Here is a 12,118-nt window from a genome sequence, read left to right as displayed (position 1 = left end):
TGGAGCACTGGGATGACAGGGGCCTTGGAGCATTGTGATGACAGGGGTCATGGGGCATTATGATGACACGGCCATGGATCATTATGGTGACAAGAATTCTGGAGCATTGTGATAAAAAGGGCATGGACCATTGTGATTAGAGGGGCCAAGGAGCATTCTGATGACAACGGCATGGAGCATTGTGATGACAAGGTCATCGAGCATTGTGATGACAGTGGTCATGAAGCATTGTGATGAAAGTTGTCATGGATCATTGTGATGACAAGTGTCGTGGAGCATTGTGATGACACGGTTCATAGAGCATTCTGATGACACGGTTATGGAATATTGTGATGATCAGAATTCTGTAGCACTGTGATGAAAAGGGAATGGAGCATTGTGATTACAGGGTTCATGGAGCATTGTGTTGACAATTGTTCTAGAACATTGTGATGACAGGGATCATGGAGCATAGTGATGAAAGGGTCCATGGAGCATTGTGATGACAGGCGTCATGGGACATTGTGTTGACAGTGGTCATGGAGCATTGTTAGAAAGGTAACATGGAGCAATTAGATTTCAGGGGCCATGAAAAATTGTGAATACATAGGCCATGGAGTATTCAGATGAATGTGGTCAAGGATTATTGTGACGAAAAGTGTCCTGGAATATTGTGATGACACGGTTCATGGAGCATTGTGATGACAAGGGCCATGGCGAAATGTGAAGACAGGTGTCATGGGGCATTTTGATGACAGGGGTCATGGGGCATTGTGATGACACGGCCATGGAACATTATGATGACAAGAATTCTGGAGCATTGTGATAAAAAGGACATGGATCATTGAGATTAGAGGGGCCAAGGAGCATTCTGATGACAACAGCATGGAGCATTGTGATGACAAGGTCATCGAGCATTGTGATGACAGTGGTCATGAAGCATTGTGATGAATGAGGTCATGGATCATTGTGATGACAATTGTCGTGGAGCATTGTTATGTCAGGGGTCATAGAGCATTGTGATGACACGGATATGGAATATTGTGATGACCAGAATTCTGTAGCACTGTGATGAAAAGGGAATGGAGCATTGTGATTACAGGGGTCATGGAGCATTGTGATGACAATTGTTCTAGAACATTGTGAAGACAGGGATCATGGAGCATAGTGATGAAAGGGGCCATGGAGCATTGTGATGACAGGCGTCATGGGACAATGTGATGACAATGGTCATGGAGCATTGTTAGAAAGGGAACATGGATCAAAGTGATTTCAGGGGACATGAAAATTTTTAAATACATAGGCCATGGAGTATTCAGATGAATGTCGTCAAGGATTATTGTGACGAAAAGTGTCCTGGAATATTGTGATGACAAGGTTCATGGAGCATTGCGATGACAAGGGCCATGGCGAAATGTGAAGACAGGTGTCATGGGGCATTGTGATGACAGGGGTCATGGGGCATTGTGATGACAGTGGTCATCTAGAATTGTGAAGAAAGATATCATGGAGCACTGGGATGACAGGGGCCATGGAGCATTGTGATGACAGGGGTCATGGGGCATTGTGATGACACGGCCATGGAACATTATGATGACAAGAATTCTGGAGCATTGTGATAAAAAGGTCATGGACCATTGTGATTAGAGGGGCCAAGGAGCATTCTGATGACAACGGCATGGAGCATTGTGATGACAAGGGTCATCGAGCATTGTGATGAGAGTGGTCAAGAAGCATTGTGATGAATGTGGTCATGCATCATTGTGATGACAAGTGTCGTGGAGCATTGTGATGACAGGGCCATAGAGCATTGTGATGACACGATTATGGAATGTTGTGATGACCAGTATTCTGTAGCACAGTGATGAAAAGGGCATGGAGCATTGTGATTACAGGGGTCATGGAGCATTGTGATGACAATTGTTCTAGAACATTGTGATGACAGGGATCATGGAGCATAGTGATGAAAGGGGCAATGGAGCATTGTGTTGACAGGCGTCATGGGACATTGTGTTGACAGTGGTCATGGAGCATTGTTAGAAAGGGAACATGGAGCAATTTTATTTCAGGGGCCATGAAAAATTGCGAATACATGCGCCATGGAGTATTCAGATGAATTTGGTCAGGATCATTGTGACGAAAATTGTCCTGGAATATTGTGATGACACGGTTCATGGAGCATTGCGATGACAAGGGCCATGGCGAAATGTGAAGACAGGTGTCATGGGGCATTGTGATGACAGTGGTCATCTAGAATTGTGAAGAAAGATATCATGGAGCACTTGGATGACAGGGGCCATGGAACATTGTGATGACAGGGGTCATGGGGCATTGTGATGACACGGCCATGGAACATTATGATGACAAGAATTCTGGAGCATTGTGATAAAAAGGGCATGGACCATTGTGATTACAGGGGCCAAGGAGCATTCTGATGACAACGGCATGGAGCATTGTGATGACAAGGGTCATCGAGCATTGTGATGACAGTGGTCATGAAGCATTGTGATGAATGTGGTCATGGATCATTGTGATGACAAGTGTCGTGGAACATTGTGATGACAGGGGTCATAGAGCATTGTGATGACTCGGTTATGGAATATTGTGATGACCAGAATTCTGTAGCACTGTGATTAAAAGGGAATGGAGCATTGTGATTACAGGGGTCATGGAGCATTGTGTTGACAATTGTTCTAGAACATTGTGATGACAGGGATTATGGAGCATAGTGATGAAAGGGGCCATGGAGCATTGTGATGACAGGCATCATGGGACATTTGGTTGACAGTGATTATGGAGCATTGTTAGAAAGGGAACATGGAGCAATTTGATTTCAGGGGCCATGAACAATTGTGAATACATAGTCCATGGAGTATTCAGATGAATGTGGTCAAGGATCATTGTGACGAAAAGTGTCCTGGAATATTGTGATGACACGGTTCATGGAGCATTGCGATGACAAGGGCCATGGTGAAATGTGAAGACAGGTGTCATGGGGCATTGTGATTACAGTGGTCATCTAGAATTGTGAAGAAAGATATCATGGAGGAAAGGGATGACAGGGGCCATGGAGCATTGTGATGACAGGGGTCATGGGGCATTGTGATGACACGGCCATAGAACATTATGATGACAAGAATTTTGGAGCATTGTGATAAAAAGGTCATGGACAATTGTGATTAGAGGGGCCAAGGAGCATTCTGATGACAACTGCATGGAGCATTTTGATGACAAGGGTCATCGAGCATTGTGATGACAGTGGTCATGAAGCATTGTGATGAATGTGGTCATGGATCATTGTGATGACAAGTGTCGTGGAGCATTGTGATGACAGGGGTCATAGAGCATTGTGATGACATGGTTATGGAATATTGTGATGACCAGAATTCTGTAGCACTGTGATGAAAAGGGAATGGAGCATTGTGATTACAGGGGTCATGGAGCATTGTGATGACAATTGTTCTACAACATTGTGAAGACAGGGATCATGGAGCATAGTGATGAAAGGGGCCATGGAGCATTGTGATGACAGGCGTCATGGGACAATGTGTTGACAGTGGTCATGGAGCATTGTTAGAAAGGGAACATGGAGCAATTAGATTTCAGGGGCCATGACAAATTGTGAATACATAGGCCATGGAGTATTCAGATGAATGTGGTCAAGGAAAATTGTGACGAAAAGTGTCCTGGAATATTGTGATGACACGGTTCATGGAGCATTGCGATGACAAGGGCCATGGCGAAATGTGAAGACAGGTGTCATGGGGCATTGTGAAGACAGTGGTCATGTAGTATTGTGAAGAAAGATATCATGGAGCACTGGGATGACAGGGGCCATGGAGCACTGTGATGACAGGGGTCATGGGGCATTGTGATGACACGGCCATGGAACATTATGATGACAAGAATTCTGGAGCATTGTGAAAACATGGCATGGACCATTGTGATTAGAGGGGCCAAGGAGCATTCTGATGACAACGGCATGGAGCATTGTGATGACAAAGTTTATCGAGCATTGTGATGACAGTGGTCATGAAGCATTGTGATGAATGAGGTCATGGATCGTTGTGATGACAATTGTCGTGGAGCATTGTTATGTCAGGGGTCATAGAGCATTGTGATGACACGGTTATGGAATATTGTGATGACCAGAATTCTGTAGCACTGTGAAAAAACGGGAATGGAGCATTGTGATTACAGGGGTATTGGAGCATTGTGATGACAATTGTTCTAGAATATTTGATGACAGGGATCATGGAGCATAGTGATGAAAGTGGCCATGGAGCATTGTGATGACAGGCGTCATGGGACAATGTGTTGACAGTGGTCATGGAGCATTGTTAGAAAGGGAACATGGAGCAATGAGATTTCAGGGGCCATGAAAAATTGTGAATACATAGGCCATGGAGTATTCAGATGAATGTGGTCAAGGATCATTGTGACGAAAAGTGTCCTGGAATATTGTGATGACACGGTTCATGGAGCATTGCGATGACAAGGGCCATGGCGAAATGTGAAGACAGGTGTCATGGGGCATTGTGAAGACAGTGGTCATGTAGTATTGTGAAGAAAGATATCATGGAGCACTGGGATGACAGGGGCCATGGAGCATTGTGATGACAGGGGTCATGGGGCATTGTGATGACACGGCCATGGAACATTATGATGACAAGAATTCTGGAGCATTGTGATAAACATGGCATGGACCATTGTGATTAGAGGTGCCAAGGAGCATTCTGATGACAACGGCATGGAGCATTGTGATGACAAGCGTCATCGAGCATTGTGATGACAAGTGTCGTGGAGCATTGTGATGACACGGGTCATAGAGCATTGTGATGACACGGTTATGGAATATTGTGATGACCAGAATTCTGTAGCACTGTGATGAAAAGGGAATGGAGCATTGTGATTACAGGGGTCATGGAGCATTTTGATGACAATTGTTTAGAACATTGTGAAGACAGGGATCATGGGGCATAGTGATGAAAGGGGCCATGGAGCATTTTTTGACAGGCGTCATGGGACATTGTGTTGACAGTGGTCATGGAGCATTGTTAGAAAGAGAACATGGAGCAATTTGATTTCAGGGGCCATGAAAAATTGCGAATACATAGGCCATGAAGTATTCAGATGAATGTGGTCAAGGATCATTGTGACGAAAAGTGTCCTGGAATATTGTGATGACACGGTTCATGGAGCATTGCGATGACAAGTGCCATGGCGAAATGTGAAGACAGGTGTCATGGGGCATTGTGATAACAGTGGTCATCTAGAATTGTGAAGAAAGATATCATGGAGCACTGGGATGAAAGGGGCCATGGAACATTGTGATGACAGGGGTCATGGGGCTTTGTGATGACACGGCCATGGAACATTATGATGACAAGAATTCTGGAGCATTGTGATAAAATGGGCATGGACCATTGTGATTAGAGGGGCCAAGGAGCATTCTGATGACAACGGCATGGAGCATTGTGATGACAAGGGTCATCGAGCATTGTGATGACAGTGGTCATGAAGCATTGTGATGAATGAGGTCATGGATCATTGTGATGACAATTGTCGTGGAGCATTGTTATGTCAGGGTCATAGAGCATTGTGATGACACGGTTATGGAATATTGTGATGACCAGAATTCTGTAGCACTGTGATGAAAAGGGAATGGAGCATTGTGATTACAGGTGTCATGGAGCATTTTGATGACAATTGTTTAGAACATTGTGAAGACAGGGATCATGGGGCATAGTGATGAAAGGGGCCTTGGAGCATTGTGTTGACAGGCGTCATGGGACATTGTTTTGACAGTGGTTATGGAACATTGTTAGAAAGAGAAAATGGAGCAATTTGATTTCAGGGGCCATGAAAAATTGCGAATACATAGGCCATGGAGTATTCAGATGAATGTGGTCAAGGATCATTGTGACGAAAAGTGTCCTGGAATATTGTGATGACACGGTTCATGGAGCATTGCGATGACAATGGCCATGGAGAAATGTGAAGACAGGTGTCATGGGGCATTGTGATGACAGTGGTCCTCTAGAATTGTGAAGAAAGATATCATGGAGCATTGGGATGACAGGGGCCTTGGATCATTGTGATGACAGGGTTCATGGGGCATTATGATGACACGGCCATGGAACATTATGATGACAAGAATTCTGGAGCATTGTGATAAAAAGGACATGGATCATTGTGATTAGAGGGGCCAAGGAGCATTCTGATGACAACAGCATGGAGCATTGTGATGACAAGGTCATCGAGCATTGTGATGACAGTGGTCATGAAGCATTGTGATGAATGAGGTCATGGATCATTGTGATGACAATTGTCGTGGAGCATTGTTATGTCAGGGGTCATAGAGCATTGTGATGACACGGATATGGAATATTGTGATGACCAGAATTCTGTAGCACTGTGATGAAAAGGGAATGGAGCATTGTGATTACAGGGGTCATGGAGCATTGTGATGACAATTGTTCTAGAACATTGTGAAGACAGGGATCATGGAGCATAGTGATGAAAGGGGCCATGGAGCATTGTGATGACAGGCGTCATGGGACAATGTGATGACAATGGTCATGGAGCATTGTTAGAAAGGGAACATGGATCAAAGTGATTTCAGGGGACATGAAAAATTGTAAATACATAGGCCATGGAGTATTAAGATGAATGTCGTCAAGGATTATTGTGACGAAAAGTGTCCTGGAATATTGTGATGACAAGGTTCATGGAGCATTGCGATGACAAGGGCCATGGCGAAATGTGAAGACAGGTGTCATGGGGCATTGTGATGACAGGGGTCATGGGGCATTGTGATGACAGTGGTCATCTAGAATTGTGAAGAAAGATATCATGGAGCACTGGGATGACAGGGGCCATGGAGCATTGTGATGACAGGGGTCATGGGGCATTGTGATGACACGGCCATGGAACATTATGATGACAAGAATTCTGGAGCATTGTGATAAAAAGGTCATGGACCATTGTGATTAGAGGGGCCAAGGAGCATTCTGATGACAACGGCATGGAGCATTGTGATGACAAGGGTCATCGAGCATTGTGATGACAGTGGTCAAGAAGCATTGTGATGAATGTGGTCATGCATCATTGTGATGACAAGTGTCGTGGAGCATTGTGATGACAGGGCCATAGAGCATTGTGATGACACGATTATGGAATGTTGTGATGACCAGTATTCTGTAGCACAGTGATGAAAAGGGCATGGAGCATTTTGATTACAGGGGTCATGGAGCATTGTGATGACAATTGTTCTAGAACATTGTGATGACAGGAATCATGGAGCATAGTGATGAAAGGGGCAATGGAGCATTGTGTTGACAGGCGTCATGGGACATTGTGTTGACAGTGGCCATGGAGCATTGTTAGAAAGGGAACATGGAGCAATTTTATTTCAGGGGCCATGAAAATTTGCGAATACATGCGCCATGGAGTATTCAGATGAATTTGGTCAGGATCATTGTGACGAAAATTGTCCTGGAATATTGTGATGACACGGTTCATGGAGCATTGCGATGACAAGGGCCATGGCGAAATGTGAAGACAGGTGTCATGGGGCATTGTGATGACAGTGGTCATCTAGAATTGTGAAGAAAGATATCATGGAGCACTTGGATGACAGGGGCCATGGAACATTGTGATGACAGGGGTCATGGGGCATTGTGATGACACGGCCATGGAACATTATGATGACAAGAATTCTGGAGCATTGTGATAAAAAGGGCATGGACCATTGTGATTACAGGGGCCAAGGAGCATTCTGATGACAACGGCATTGAGCATTGTGATGACAAGGGTCATCGAGCATTGTGATGACAGTGGTCATGAAGCATTGTGATGAATGTGGTCATGGATCATTGTGATGACAAGTGTCGTGGAACATTGTGATGACAGGGGTCATAGAGCATTGTGATGACATGGTTATGGAATATTTTGATGACCAGAATTCTGTAGCACTGTGATGAAAAGGGAATGGAGCATTGTGATTACAGGGGTCATGGAGCATTGTGTTGACAATTGTTCTAGAACATTGTGATGACAGGGATTATGGAGCATAGTGATGAAAGGGGCCATGGAGCATTGTGATGACAGGCATCATGGGACATTTTGTTGACAGTGATTATGGAGCATTGTTAGAAAGGGAACATGGAGCAATTTGATTTCAGGGGCCATGAACAATTGTGAATACATAGTCCATGGAGTATTCAGATGAATGTGGTCAAGGATCATTGTGACGAAAAGTGTCCTGGAATATTGTGATGACACGGTTCATGGAGCATTGCGATGACAAGGGCCATGGTGAAATGTGAAGACAGGTGTCATGGGGCATTGTGATTACAGTGGTCATCTAGAATTGTGAAGAAAGATATCATGGAGGACAGGGATGACAGGGGCCATGGAGCATTGTGATGACAGGGGTCATGGGGCATTGTGATGACACGGCCATAGAACATTATGATGACAAGAATTTTGGAGCATTGTGATAAAAAGGTCATGGACAATTGTGATTAGAGGGGCCAAGGAGCATTCTGATGACAACTGCATGGAGCATTTTGATGACAAGGGTCATCGAGCATTGTGATGACAGTGGTCATGAAGCATTGTGATGAATGTGGTCATGGATCATTGTGATGACAAGTGTCGTGGAGCATTGTGATGACAGGGGTCATAGAGCATTGTGATGACATGGTTATGGAATATTGTGATGACCAGAATTCTGTAGCACTGTGATGAAAAGGGAATGGAGCATTGTGATTACAGGGGTCATGGAGCATTGTGATGACAATTGTTCTACAACATTGTGAAGACAGGGATCATGGAGCACAGTGATGAAAGGGGCCATGGAGCATTGTGATGACAGGCGTCATGGGACAATGTGTTGACAGTGGTCATGGAGCATTGTTAGAAAGGGAACATGGAGCAATTAGATTTCAGGGGCCATGACAAATTGTGAATACATAGGCCATGGAGTATTCAGATGAATGTGGTCAAGGATCATTGTGACGAAAAGTGTCCTGGAATATTGTGATGACACGGTTCATGGAGCATTGCGATGACAAGGGCCATGGCGAAATGTGAAGACAGGTGTCATGGGGCATTGTGAAGACAGTGGTCATGTAGTATTGTGAAGAAAGATATCATGGAGCACTGGGATGACAGGGGCCATGGAGCATTGTGATGACAGGGGTCATGGGGCATTGTGATGACACGGCCATGGAACATTATGATGACAAGAATTCTGGAGCATTGTGAAAACATGGCATGGACCATTGTGATTAGAGGGGCCAAGGAGCATTCTGATGACAACGGCATGGAGCATTGTGATGACAAGCGTCATCGAGCATTGTGATGATAAGTGTCGTGGAGCATTGTGATGACAGGTGTCATAGTGCATTGTGATGACACGGTTATGGAATATTGTGATGACCAGAATTCTGTAGCACTGTGATGAAAAGGGAATGGAGCATTGTGATTACAGGGTTCATGGAGCATTGTTTTCACAATTGTTCTAGAACATTGTGATGACAGGGATCATGGAGCATAGTGATGAAAGGGGCCATGGAGCATTGTGATGACAGGCGTCATGGGACATTGTGTTGACAGTGGTCATGGAGCATTGTTAGAAAGGGAACATGGAGCAATTAGATTTCAGGGGCCATGAAAAATTGTGAATACATAGGCCATGGAGTATTTAGAAGAATGTGGTCAAGGATTATTGTGACGAAAAGTGTCCTGGAATATTGTGATGACACGGTTCATGGAGCATTGCGATGACAAGGGCCATGGCGAAATGTGAAGACAGGTGTCATGGGGCATTGTGATGACAGTGGTCCTCTAGAATTGTGGAGAAAGATATCATGGAGCCCTTGGATGACAGGGGCCATGGAGCATTGTGATGACAGGGGTCATGGGGCTTTGTGATGACACGGCCATGGAACATTATGATGACAAGAATTCTGGAGCATTGTGATAAAATGGGCATGGACCATTGTGATTAGAGGGGCCAAGGAGCATTCTGATGACAACGGCATGGAGCATTGTGATGACAAGAGTCATCGAGCATTGTGATGACAGTGGTCATGAAGCATTGTGATGAATGAGGTCATGGATCATTGTGATGACAATTGTCGTGGAGCATTGTTATGTCAGGGGTCATAGAGCATTGTGATGACACGGATATGGAATATTGTGATGACCAGAATTCTGTAGCACTGTGATGAAAAGGGAATGGAGCATTGTGATTACAGGGGTCATGGAGCATTGTGATGACAATTGTTCTAGAACATTGTGAAGACAGGGATCATGGAGCATAGTGATGAAAGGGGCCATGGAGCATTGTGATGACAGGCGTCATGGGACAATGTGATGACAATGGTCATGAAGCATTGTTAGAAAGGGAACATGGATCAAAGTGATTTCAGGGGACATGAAAATTTGTAAATACATAGGCCATGGAGTATTCAGATGAATGTCGTCAAGGATTATTGTGACGAAAAGTGTCCTGGAATATTGTGATGACAAGGTTCATGGAGCATTGCGATGACAAGGGCCATGGCGAAATGTGAAGACAGGTGTCATGGGGCATTGTGATGACAGGGGTCATGGGGCATTGTGATGACAGTGGTCATCTAGAATTGTGAAGAAAGATATCATGGAGCACTGGGATGACAGGGGCCATGGAGCATTGTGATGACAGGGGTCATGGGGCATTGTGATGACACGGCCATGGAACATTATGATGACAAGAATTCTGGAGCATTGTGATAAAAAGGTCATGGACCATTGTGATTAGAGGGGCCAAGGAGCATTCTGATGACAACGGCATGGAGCATTGTGATGACAAGGGTCATCGAGCATTGTGATGACAGTGGTCAAGAAGCATTGTGATGAATGTGGTCATGCATCATTGTGATGACAAGTGTCGTGGAGCATTGTGATGACAGGGCCATAGAGCATTGTGATGACACGATTATGGAATGTTGTGATGACCAGTATTCTGTAGCACAGTGATGAAAAGGGCATGAAGCATTGTGATTACAGGGGTCATGGAGCATTGTGATGACAATTGTTCTAGAACATTGTGATGACAGGGATCATGGAGCATAGTGATGAAAGGGGCAATGGAGCATTGTGTTGACAGGCGTCATGGGACATTGTGTTGACAGTGGTCATGGAGCATTGTTAGAAAGGGAACATGGAGCAATTTTATTTCAGGGGCCATGAAAAATTGCGAATACATGCGCCATGGAGTATTCAGATGAATTTGGTCAGGATCATTGTGACGACAAGTGTCCTGGAATATTGTGATGACACGGTTCATGGAGCATTGCGATGACAAGGGCCATGGCGAAATGTGAAGACTGGTGTCATGGGGCATTGTGATGACAGTGGTCATCTAGAATTGTGAAGAAAGATATCATGGAGCACTTGGATGACAGGGGCCATGGAACATTGTGATGACAGGGGTCATGGGGCATTGTGATGACACGGCCATGGAACATTATGATGACAAGAATTCTGGAGCATTGTGATAAAAAGGGCATGGACCATTGTGATTACAGGGGCCAAGGAGCATTCTGATGACAACGGCATGGAGCATTGTGATGACAAGGGTCATCGAGCATTGTGATGACAGTGGTCATGAAGCATTGTGATGAATGTGGTCATGGATCATTGTGATGACAAGTGTCGTGGAACATTGTGATGACAGGGGTCATAGAGCATTGTGATGACTCGGTTTTGGAATATTGTGATGACCAGAATTCTGTAGCACTGTGATGAAAAGGGAATGGAGCATTGTGATTACAGGGGTCATGGAGCATTGTGTTGACAATTGTTCTAGAACATTGTGATGACAGGGATTATGGAGCATAGTGATGAAAGGGGCCATGGAGCATTGTGATGACAGGCATCATGGGACATTTTGTTGACAGTGATTATGGAGCATTGTTAGAAAGGGAACATGGAGCAATTTGATTTCAGGGGCCATGAACAATTGTGAATACATAGGCCATGGAGTATTCAGATGAATGTCGTCAAGGATCATTGTGACGAAAAGTGTCCTGGAATATTGTGATGACACGGTTCATGGAGCATTGCGATGACAAGGGCCATGGTG

Source organism: Eschrichtius robustus, chromosome 7 (assembly GCF_028021215.1).
Source record: "Eschrichtius robustus isolate mEscRob2 chromosome 7, mEscRob2.pri, whole genome shotgun sequence".
Classification (NCBI taxonomy): Eukaryota; Metazoa; Chordata; class Mammalia; order Artiodactyla; family Eschrichtiidae; genus Eschrichtius; species Eschrichtius robustus.
The sequence above is the reverse complement of the archived record's forward strand: the minus strand, read 5'-3'. Positions refer to the sequence as shown.